The sequence below is a fragment of the Equus przewalskii genome, chromosome 29 (assembly GCF_037783145.1).
Source record: "Equus przewalskii isolate Varuska chromosome 29, EquPr2, whole genome shotgun sequence".
Classification (NCBI taxonomy): domain Eukaryota; kingdom Metazoa; phylum Chordata; class Mammalia; order Perissodactyla; family Equidae; genus Equus; species Equus przewalskii.
In genome coordinates, this window is record NC_091859.1 from 33403294 (window position 1) to 33414158 (window position 10865).

General features: G+C 51.1%; 1 long non-coding RNA gene across 1 annotated transcript; it reads left to right on the forward strand.

Annotated features, from left to right (window-relative positions):
• Nucleotides 1-5901: 5901 nt before the first annotated feature.
• LOC139080249 (uncharacterized) lies at nt 5902-9434 on the forward strand. Its single transcript, XR_011534589.1, has 2 exons — nt 5902-6165; nt 7941-9434. It is a non-coding gene; the product is annotated as an uncharacterized lncRNA (long non-coding RNA).
• The last annotated feature ends 1431 nt before the right edge of the window (nt 9435-10865 follow it).

Below are 10865 nucleotides of genomic sequence, written 5' to 3' on the forward strand. Positions count from 1 at the left end.
GCAGCCAGGAGAGCAGTCTGGCCCTTCCTCCTGGGTCTGGAGTATTCCCAGCAGCCAGGACGGTAGATTCATTCATTCAGCAGGAATTTATGGAGTGCCTACTATGTGCCAGCCGTCGATCGTCCTAGGTCTTGGGGAGACGAGGTGAGCAAGGCCGGCAGGATTCCTTCTCGAACACTGCTTCTGTTCTAGCCGGGGAGACGAAACTCATCGACCAATGAGCTATCAGACAGCGAGAAGCGCCATGCAGAGACTGTAAATCATGGGTCATGCTAGGAGAGAGGCTGGATGGCTGCTTGAGACCTGCTGGCCCCGAGCAGGCCCTCTGAGGACGTGACATTTGAATTGAGGTCTGAGTGATAAAAGAGCTGGCCATGCAAAAAGCAGGCTCAGGGACCAGCCAATGCAGATATCCTAAGGTGGGAATGCGGGACAGACGGCAAGGAGTGGAAGGAACGAGGGGGAGTAGGAGGCATTAAGGTGGGAACAGGCAGCGCTAAGTCTTGTAATTGAGGGTAAGAAACTGGCTTTCATTCTAAGGCAGAGCGAAACCATTGAAGGGTTGAAGGGCAGGTGGGGAGGGGTCATAAACCCATTTTTTATTTTAAAATATCACTCTGGCGGCCGTGTAGAGAATGGATTGTGCGACAGGAATGGACGCTGAGAGAACAGTGAGGGGACCTCTGTAGCCAGATGACGTTGGTCTCAATAGCTGTCTCTCCTGCTCCAAAAAAATTACTTTTTATCTCTTAATGCCCCAAATCCCTAGTCACATGTCATTTTGTACAGCACTCTGCAGCTTAGAAGGCACTTTCGATTTATAATGACATTTGATTTTGATCCTCATAACAAATGCGAGACAAGGACTGTCATCCCCGCCTCACAGATGAGGAGACTGGGGCTCAGAGAGGTTGAGTCACCTGCCCAAGGTCACACAGCTAGTTAGTGGTAGAGGGAGGGACTGGAAGACTATCACCCCCGGGTGAGAAAGAAAGCTAAAAACAGCAGAGCTTTGAGAGAGAGAATGATGTCCGGATCTACAATGCCCAGTGGCAAGATTTTTGGACAAAAGGCCAGGAATTTTACAGTCTAATGAACTTCAAAGATGTCCCCAGTGGGACTGGACACTCTTTCTAACAACATGCTTGGTGTTCAGGACTTTTCCGGAGCCAGGGCAGAGGGGCGGATGGGTACAGGCTGTGGAGCCAAAGTTCCTCCAGTGGGATTCCAGGTCAGCCACTTCCAGGCTGGGCCACCTGGACCGTCTGTATCCTCAACTCTAAGGAGAATTAACCTGGCTTTCAGGATGGCGACAGGACCTGGGGCGCCTTCTCTGAATCTTCTCTGTGGGGACATCTTTATCCTTAGGGTTAGTTTAATTTTTTGAAACATCCCAGAGCTGCTGGGACTTGGGAAATGGATGGATGCAGACAGCAGGACAGTGAAGTCCAAAACACCCATTCCATTTGCTGGCTGAGCCACTCCTCATCTTCGCCTGGGAGATCCCACCTGTTCGTTTTGGCCTCCGCCCGGGCAACACCCCCACCTAGTGTCTCCTTTCTCCTCTCTGCAGGATGGGTGAAGAGGCAGGTAGACAATGAGGCCTCGCACACGAATCAGCCGGGCATCACGTGGAAATGCGGATTCTGACTCAACAGGGCGGGGTGGGGCCTGAGACTCTGCATTTGTAGGGAGCTCCCGGGAGATGCTGGTACTGGCCGTCCTCAGAGCCCACTTGGAAAGCAAGGAAACTGGCACTCCGGAGCCGTGCTGACCGCAGGAAGCTGGCATGGCTCATCCACGATGCTCAGGTTGTCGTTGGCCCCAGAGCGCCCAGTCTCCCCACGGTCTGAACCAAAGAAATAGAGTTGGGCTGGGTTACACGTAAGGAAACACTTTCTGGTATTACAAAAAATGCGCATACGGAGAGAGCGCCCACAAGTACCGAACCCGGGGCCAGTTCCCCGGGATGCCAAGATGAGCAGCTCACAGCCCACAGTCCAGTCATGGCCACGGGAGTGGTAAAAGCTGATATCTTCACATTCTTAGAACAGGGACTATTTCCAGAAAGCCCAGCAGAAGGCAGGAGAGGGCCAGGATAGCAGAAAAGGCACTGGATTCAGAGTTCAAGGGCCAACGTCCTGATCCTGGTTGTGCCATTGCCGAGGTGCGTGACCAGAGGCAGATGAATCCTCCTCTCTTGGCCTCAATTTCTGAAAAAAAAAAAAGGGGGGTGGGGATGCGGGAGGTGCTGGTTGAGATCATCTCTAAGAATTTCCCGGTAATAAGATTTCAAGATTCGCAAAAGACGGTGCACACAGCAGTTAGGCATACAGACCACTGGGCTGCCTGAGTTTGCAAACTTGCCTTTGCTGCTCACTAGCTCTGTGATGTTGGGCAAGTTGCTCAATCTCTCTGTGCCTCAGTTTCTTCATCCGTCAGCAAAGAAATAAGAATCGTACCTACTACATAAGGTTCTTGGAAAGGATGCGTGAATCGATGTGTAAAACACGACCTGGCCGTCCCTAAGTGCCACATGAGTAGTCACTACCGTTACAATGTGAGATGCTCCTAAGTCCTTATCAGTCTTTTTAAAACCTCTTTCAGCCAGGCAGAGTGAGAGGAATTCTAAAATGCTGAAGATTCTAAATTATGGAATGCTTTAAAATCGAGGCAGTTTTAAAGTGCCCGGCGTACTCTCCCTGTCTCTTTTTTTCTGGCCACAGAGCACCTTCCCCGGGGGAAACCCCATGCTCCACCGGCCTCAACAGCTCCCCCCACACGCACTTTCCCAGGAGCCGCCTTATGACGGAGGTTTGGCCACTCAGAGCTCTCCACCCCCCCAGGCCCAGTGATTGACTCAGGAACGGGCGCGTGACCCACACCGGGCCAATCAAGGACTCTCTGGGGCTTTCGCTAGAGCTACTGGGAAACAGACACGCTCTTTTCTCTGGGGTCAATAATCTGGAGCTGCGTGGGTCATCTTAGCTGCCACAGAGAGAGTCTGCCTGAGAATGGGGCCCATATGAAGAAATCTGAGCCAAAAGATGGAAAGAGAGAGTTCTGAGGGCATCTTTTGAATTCTTGGATCCAGGCACCCCCTATCCCCAGACACCCAACCGTCTGAGTCTTATAGGCTAATAGTTTCTTTATTTCTTAAGCTGGACTGGCTTTGGGTTTCACCTGAAACTTTACTAGAGTCCTGTGACAGTTATTACGGAATGTCTGTCTTCTGTCCTGCGATGCCCCAATCTAAAGTTTCTTTCCTTGTGGAGGAGAAGGAAACCCCTGTTACCACAATGCATGATGGGTGTGAGTGCGCCCATTCTACAGAAGGGGAAAGGGAAGGCAGGTTACGTGAAGTTCACGCAGGCACAGAACCTGATTCAGCTCACTCTACCCAGCTCCAGACGTGCTCTCTGCATGGACCCACGGTGCCTCCTCTGAGCCCGCCGCTCCCCTCCTCCAGGAGGAGTTAACTACTCCCCTGAAAACAATGATGTGGAATGATGACTGGGGATTCTCAAAGGGCGGGGCCTGGGCGAGCAGCACGGCCTGAGAACTTGTTAGAAATGCAAATTCTAGGCCCCAACCCAGACCTATGGGATCAGAAACTCGGAGGGCAGGGCCACGAATCTGTTTGAACAAGCCCGCCGGGAGATGCTGCTGTGCAGTAAGGTCAGGGCGCTTCTGCCGAAAGTGAACCAATCAGCTTCCTTTCCATCTAATTAGGTGTCTGCTGGGCGCTGTCTGCCAGCGCTGGGAGTGTAGAGATAAGCCAGTGGAGACCCGTGACCTCAAAGAGCTCCCAGCCTGGTGGTAACAGCCGGCTCAGCCCTCCAGGTCCACCGAGCCAACATCTCTGAGCTGGGGGCATCGGCGTCCAGCAGCCCTGTTTTCTTGGCACTGCAAACACTTTCAAACCTCCAGACCTTCATACACTCACTCCACCCGCCTCCGCCTCTGTATGTGGAAGGCTCCAACACCTGGTTCCATATCCAGCTTCCATATCGCCTCCCTGAGGCCCCCCAGCAGAATCAGCCGCCCCTCACCTGGGAGGGCTCTCACCACAGGGCCTCCAGCCCCGTGGCAGGACACTCATCAGGTTGCGTTAGCAATGCTCGTTGAATGTGTGACTCTCCCACCCAACGGTGAGTCATTCGAGGGCGGGCACTGGCTTCTATTCATCTGCTGTTCCCAGAGCCCAGCCCAGGGCCTGGCATACAGAAGCTAATAAATGTCGTGAATGGGTTAATAAAGAAATTAAAGGCAGCCTTGAAGGCCAGAAAAGACTCAAAAGCACAGCCTGAGAGAGGGCAGGGTCTGCCCTTTACCATTTCAAGTGTGGTCCCAGGGCCAGCATCAGCACCAGCTCTGCCGGGAGCTTGTAAGCAATGCAAGACCTCAGGACCACCCGGACCCAATGAATCAGAGTCTGCGTTTTAACAAGATGCCCAGGTGACTCATGCATTTTAAAGTCTGAGAAACTCTGCAAGGGGCTCTCTCACCTCCTCTGCATTCATGCTTCTGAGAATTATAACTGGGGCTGATTTTATGCAACTCTTTGCATAACACCTATACAGAAACTGTCAGCTGAAGCCACTTTCTTCTTCCCCCTGGGAAAACTCCCGAACTGGACTCTTTCTGGAAAGCTGAGGGTCCCAGGGGCAGACAGCCTCCCATTTCCCCACACCAGGACAAAACTGCTGGGCAGCATTCTGAGAAGAGCACAGAGACCGCTTGCTCTCTTGGCCGAACTCTTGGCACCGCAAAGACTTCCAAGAAAGAGACACAGAGCTTAGTTCTGGTCCAAAAGTCTCCACTCATCTAAGAAGGCAATCAATAACGGCAAGGGCAAACTGTGGCGCCAGGAGATCGATCGATCTCTCCGTGTATTTATGGAGCACAGATCCCAGTGTGGCGGGAGGCTCCAGCGGACCAAACGGGGTGTGTGCCTGCTTGCTGGAGATCCTGATTCCGTTCCCAAGAATTATGGGGTGTCCTTTGTCTCTGCTCGATAACACCCTGGAGTTACAGAGCCATTTAGAAACGAATTGGCTCATTTTTCTCCCTCCTCCTTGCTCACAGTGACAGGTCATCCTGTCCTAGGTGTTAATAAAGGGACAGGAAGGACATGGTGCCCATTCCATCTGGCCCATGTCTGGCTTCCCCGGCCTCCCTCTGTCATCAGCAGGCCCTAAAGCTTTCACTCCTTGTCAGAAATAGAACATTCCAGAAAAAAAAAGTTGAAAAATTTAGAGGTAGGTCTTTTATTTTATTCCAAGTATTTTTTTTTTCCCTTAGAGGGAGAGCATAGCATTTTTTTTTTCTGAAACACTGCCCATTTTCTTCTCACCTCTAAATATGCCATAGCTAATAATCCCATGAGCAGATGGAGTGACAAGGCAGGGTTTGTTTTCCCCAAAATTAGCAAAGCCACCTCCTAAAATTAAACTTACTGCCAAAGTAGGATTGAGACAAGGCACTTCACCTCTCTGGGCCTCAGTTTCCCCATCCTTGAGGATGATAACCCCAACTGCTAAAGTCACTTCAAGGAAAGGGCCTGGAAGGTAGGAGGTACCCCAGTTATTAATTCATTTCCATCTATGAAGTATTATTTTTTTCTTGAATTTATTTTATTTTATAGTTTCAAATATGCAAAACAACAAATGTTGTTTATTGATGCATACATTGGTAAATGTATCAGTACGCACCACAAAATGATAAACACCCAATTCTTGGCAGTGACTGGCCCTGGAGAGGGGAAGGAAAACATTGAATCAGGCTGTGGTCCACTAGGGGTCGTAACCAAATCTAGCATGTTTTACTTTTTTTTTTTTTTTTGGCAGTTGCTTTTTCTCATTGAAGTATAGTTGACATACGGTATTGTATTCATTTCAGGTGTACAACATAGTACCTGACGTTTATTTACATGACAAAATGATCGCCCTGATAAGACTAGTTACCGTCCATCCGTCGTCACACCAAGTCACGACCATAGTGTCGACTGTTCTGTGAAGTATGATTTTGAGAAGATGAAGCGCCACTGGCGAGCGTGCGTGTCTCGGGCTCTCTGTGAAGCTGGTGTCACTTATCACAGGGGGCGGCCTGTGCAGTGGTTAAGGCTTCAGCCCTGCCACTGACTAGCTGTGGAGGGGACATCAGGTGAGTCATCTAACCTCCCTTCCTGAGCATCCTCCTCTGTGAAATACCGGCGATGATCCGGATGTCACACAGAGACGGAGGGAGAGTTCAATGAGAGCGTATTTAGAAACCCACTAGGAACAGGGCTTGGAGTGGGGAAAACCTATCATATTTCATCTTCGTGGGAACCTTGATGGTGGTTGTCACTGTTCCCGTCATACCAACGAGGACCCTGAGAGGCACCTCCAGGAACCTGCTCAAGGTCACACAGCCAGCAAGCAGCCAGGAATTAAACTCAGGGCTCTGAGCCCAGTGGGTCACCTGATTTCTCAGTAAAACCAGCTCAGCTTCACAGAACCAGTTAGACCTGCCCCACGCTCACTCGCAGAGGCTGAGGGTGATGAGCCCCTGTGCTTGCGGGTGTGTTAAAGAAGCAGGGTGGCCTTGACCCAGAGTCACACCGGGTACTTACTGCTTCTGCAAGATCCTCTTTTCCCTCTCTGTGCTCCGGAAGGCCGGCCTCCTCGGCTGTAACAACAGCTCCCTGGCCCTCTGGCTTCCTGGGGGTTCAGCCAATGGGAGGCAGCGGAGGGAGACAGGAGGGCAGGACGAGAGGGAGGGTGAAGCTTTCATTGCCAGCTCCCCGCTCCCTCCATGGTGGGCTGTGGTTGCCCTTGGCGTCTTCCTCAAGCCACAGTCCAGCTGCTGTGGCCCCTCCCACAGCTACGACTCTCTCCAGCTCCTGCATAGCTCCCTCCCTTGCAACGTCAGGCCCAGGGCTGATGGGGCCTCCAGATGTCTCCCGGCTCAGGAGCCTCCGCCATCCCTTGAAGGTTTCCTTAGCGCCACCTCCACCTTGTAGACAGTCCCTTGAGTAAGCTGGCCCCAGTGACCCCCTTGAGTGAGCAGTCTGTCTCCTGCTGGGCTTCCTGCGTGGAGGAGGGAGCTTGAGCTCTGGGCATAGGTCCAGGTGGGCAGGTAAGACGCATCACCTGGCCTGGGAGGTCCTTTCCTCATGCCCTCTGAGGTGCCTTTGGTATCTGACACAGTTAACCACACAGCTCTCAGGCCAAAGGCAGGACAGTGGGGTAGGACCCGAGCTTTCCTCAGGCAAGGCTGGCTGGGCCGGCCTTACCCCAGGTGGCTGAGGACCCTGCTTGGAGCAGGCCCCTGGTGGCACTCCCCCTCATTCATAGGCTTTCTGTGAAGATGAACTAAAAATATTACATGGAGGCCTCGGTCACATAATGAGCATGCAGTAAATATCAGCTATTCTTATTCTGAGCTTGAACTCCTGCCCACAGGCCCTTTTATGCTTCAGTATCTTTGCACATGCTCTTCCCTCTGTTCAAACTGATGTTTCTCTCTTTCTCTGTCTGGCAAACTCCTATTCATCCACCAAGACCCAGCTTAAATATCCCCTCCTTAGGGAAGCCACAGGCAAGGGTAGTCGCCCCCTCCTCCCTCCTCTATAGCGGTTCCCAAGCTGGGGCATCAGATCCTAGGAGAGCAAGTACAAGGTCCCGGATTCAAATGCACACCTGTCGCCCTCTAAAGGCAGAATAAGTGAAACGCCCACCGTGTATGGATGGCTGGTCTGCAAATGGCTGCAGCTGCTCTTGTGATCAGTCCGATAGGAAATACCTATACAATGTGGCTGAATTCCTAACATCCCTGTGTCGTGCAATTCTTCTATCAGTGTGTACTAAAAGTGCAAAGTCTGTCATCTGAGATAGCTTAGATTTACTTTTTGCCATTTATTTTGTGTTTGTGTGTCTGCCTTTATGCTCATACAGAAAGGTCCTAAGGACACACCCCAGACAACAGCACCCGCTCTGGAGAGTATACGCTGCCCTTGCTTGCGGCTTCCCTGAGGAGGTGACGTTTAGGTTGAGTCTTGATGGATGAATAGGAGTCTCCCCGGCAGAGAAACATGTGCAGGTATATACATATACATCATGTGCCTGTGTCAGACCTCAGAACGTTGATCTGGTTGGTTCTCTGTGTTCTCCCCTCCCTTTCTGCCTGACTTTAGAAGGAACAGGGACAGAAACACTGTGAAGATCTAAGTGCCCGTTGGCATGATTCCAGAGCACAAGACAGAGGCTGAGAGAACGATGGGGGACCGAGGGGAGAACACCGCGGGGTGGGGCAGCTCAGACGGCAGAGGAAGGAGGGGCCCTCCAAGTGGAGCAGAGAGGATCTCTGCCTCAGGACCTTGGCTCGGAAGTGCTCAGAGGAGGAGCTGTCCTCATGTGTGGACCCCGTTGACCCGATCCTATCCGTGAACGCTGAGGGTGGATGGCTTGGACGGCTTAGGTGGGGATGGGGTCCTTGTACCCTCTCATCTGAGTGGGACTGAACAGAACCAGTAGGGAGTGTCCTTATGGGTGAAGCAGCTTTTGGACAAAGAAGTAAAAAGATGGATGGATGGATGAATAGGTAGGTAGGTAGGTAGGTAGATAGACAGACAGATGTGTTTGAAAGGTACTCACAGAGCTGTGGGGAGTGGCATTGGGTTGGAGAGCAAAGTGAGAGGATGAGACCTTCGCTCTCTATATATTCACGCATGTGCTCACCCTGGGGAGTAGCAGTGTGTATCAGTTAGCGGTTGCTGTGGAACAAACTTCTGCAAAACTTGTTATCTCAAAATGACAACCGTCTCTTTGCTCATGATTCTGTGGGCTGACAGTTTAGTCTGAGCTCCACGGGGCGGTTCTTCTGATCTTAGCTGAGCTTTGTCAGGTGTCTGTGTCAGCTGCAGGTCAGCTGGGGGGCTCAGATTCTGAGGGGTAGCTCAGTGTCAGCTGGGACAACAGAAAGACCAGGCCACTCATCCCACATCCTTCAGCCACCTGGCCCAGGCTTATTCACGCTACAGCAGAGGGTTCCCAGAGAACACGCAGAAGCAGGCCAGGCCTCTGGGTGTGGAACTGACATCCAGTTGGCTTTTCTGCATCTATGAAACTACCCGCGTTTACAGGATGGACAAACAGACACCTTCTTCTGATGACAGGAGCTCCAGAGTCTCATCGCTAAGGGATGAGGGTACAGTGGCCAGCATAATTAATGCCATTTTTTTAAAACAATCTGTCACAAGTTGATAGACGAAAGGATAGCCAGTCACATCCCTGAGGCCCGAGGCACGGGACTCCTCCCCTCACTTCTGTGAAGACTTTTCAAACCGCAGAGCCTTCACACGCACCGTTGCATTTCCTCCTGCCCAGAGCGCTGTGTACTACTTAGCTATTACTGCATAATAAATCACTCCAAAACTTAGTAGCTTAAAACACTATGTGTTTATTATCTCACAGTTTCTGGGGGTCTGTGGAAGGAGTTTAGCTGGGTGGCTCTAGCTCAGAGTCCCTCATGCGGCTGCAGTTAAGATGTTGGCCTACGCTCCACTCATCTGAAGGCTTGACCGGGGCTGGAGGGTCTGCTTCCACGATGGCTCCCTCACGTGGCTGTTGGTGGGAGGCCCCAGTTCCTCACAGTGTGGACCTCTCCACACGGCTGCTTGAGCATCCTTACAACATGACAGCTGGCTTCCCAGAGAGCGAGACGGGAGCCACAGTGCCTCTTAAGACCTAGTCTCAGAAGTCACATGTCAGCCTTTCCGCCACAGTCTGTGCATTGGAAGCAAGTGGCTAATGTGGCGCACACTAAAGGGGAGGGGAAGTGGGCTCCACTTTTTGGGGGGAGGAGTTCCAAAGGGTTAGAGAACACACATAATTACATACATACATAAATATACATACATAATAAATATATACATAAATAAATACATAAATAAATATACATACATAAATAATACACTATGGTTCACTCTCTGCTCACAACGAATTTTCACCCTCCACATTCAAACTGTACTTGCCCCTCTCAAGGCCATCCCTTCAGAGCATCCCATAGGAATTCAGGATGTCGGCACCTAAGTCAGGACCAGGTGCAGATGAGGCTCCTTGGGGACAGTTCCCCTCCATTTGAAGACCTGTGAACAGGTGATCTGCCCCAGATACCCAGCACACGTCATACAAGTTCACCAGACACTTCTGTCCCCAAAGGAGGGAGGACACAGGAGTCACTGGCCCACAGCAATTCTGAAATAGTCAGGCACAGGTTGCCAATTCCTTGATTAGAAGCCAACTGGAATTCTCCACAACTCTTGGCTCTGCCCTCTGGACTCTTGGTTCCACCCTCTGAGTCATCTCTATGACGTCAATATTGTCTATACCCATTTTACAGAAAAAACACTAAGGTTTAAAGATTATACCGTGTAAGTCAGCTGTATTGAACAAGGCAACGTGGGGGCTTAATAGGCAGAAGGCCTGGGTGACTCCCTGACAACAGGGACATTGGGAACAAGAAAAATGAGCCTGAGAAACGATCTCCTGAAACAGAAGGCAGTACACTCCTCTCCACCAGGCCCGAGAACCCAATTCATTAAATTAACTAAATAAATTCAATTTAATTAATTAAAGTAGCAATACAGTCAGTAAATATTTGAGTGCCCACTAAGTACCAGATACTATAGTCTGGAGGCTGGCACAGGCCATCAAAAATTAATATAATAGAACTCATCTCTTCGCTCCCGACTCCAGATGTCTCCAAGCCAATGAAGGACGCTGCCCCCAGTGCATAAGCCTGCTGACAGCCTCTTGGCTGGCCACAGGAGCATCCCACTTAACAGCCACCAGTCAGTCCCAGAAAGGAACTGTTCACAG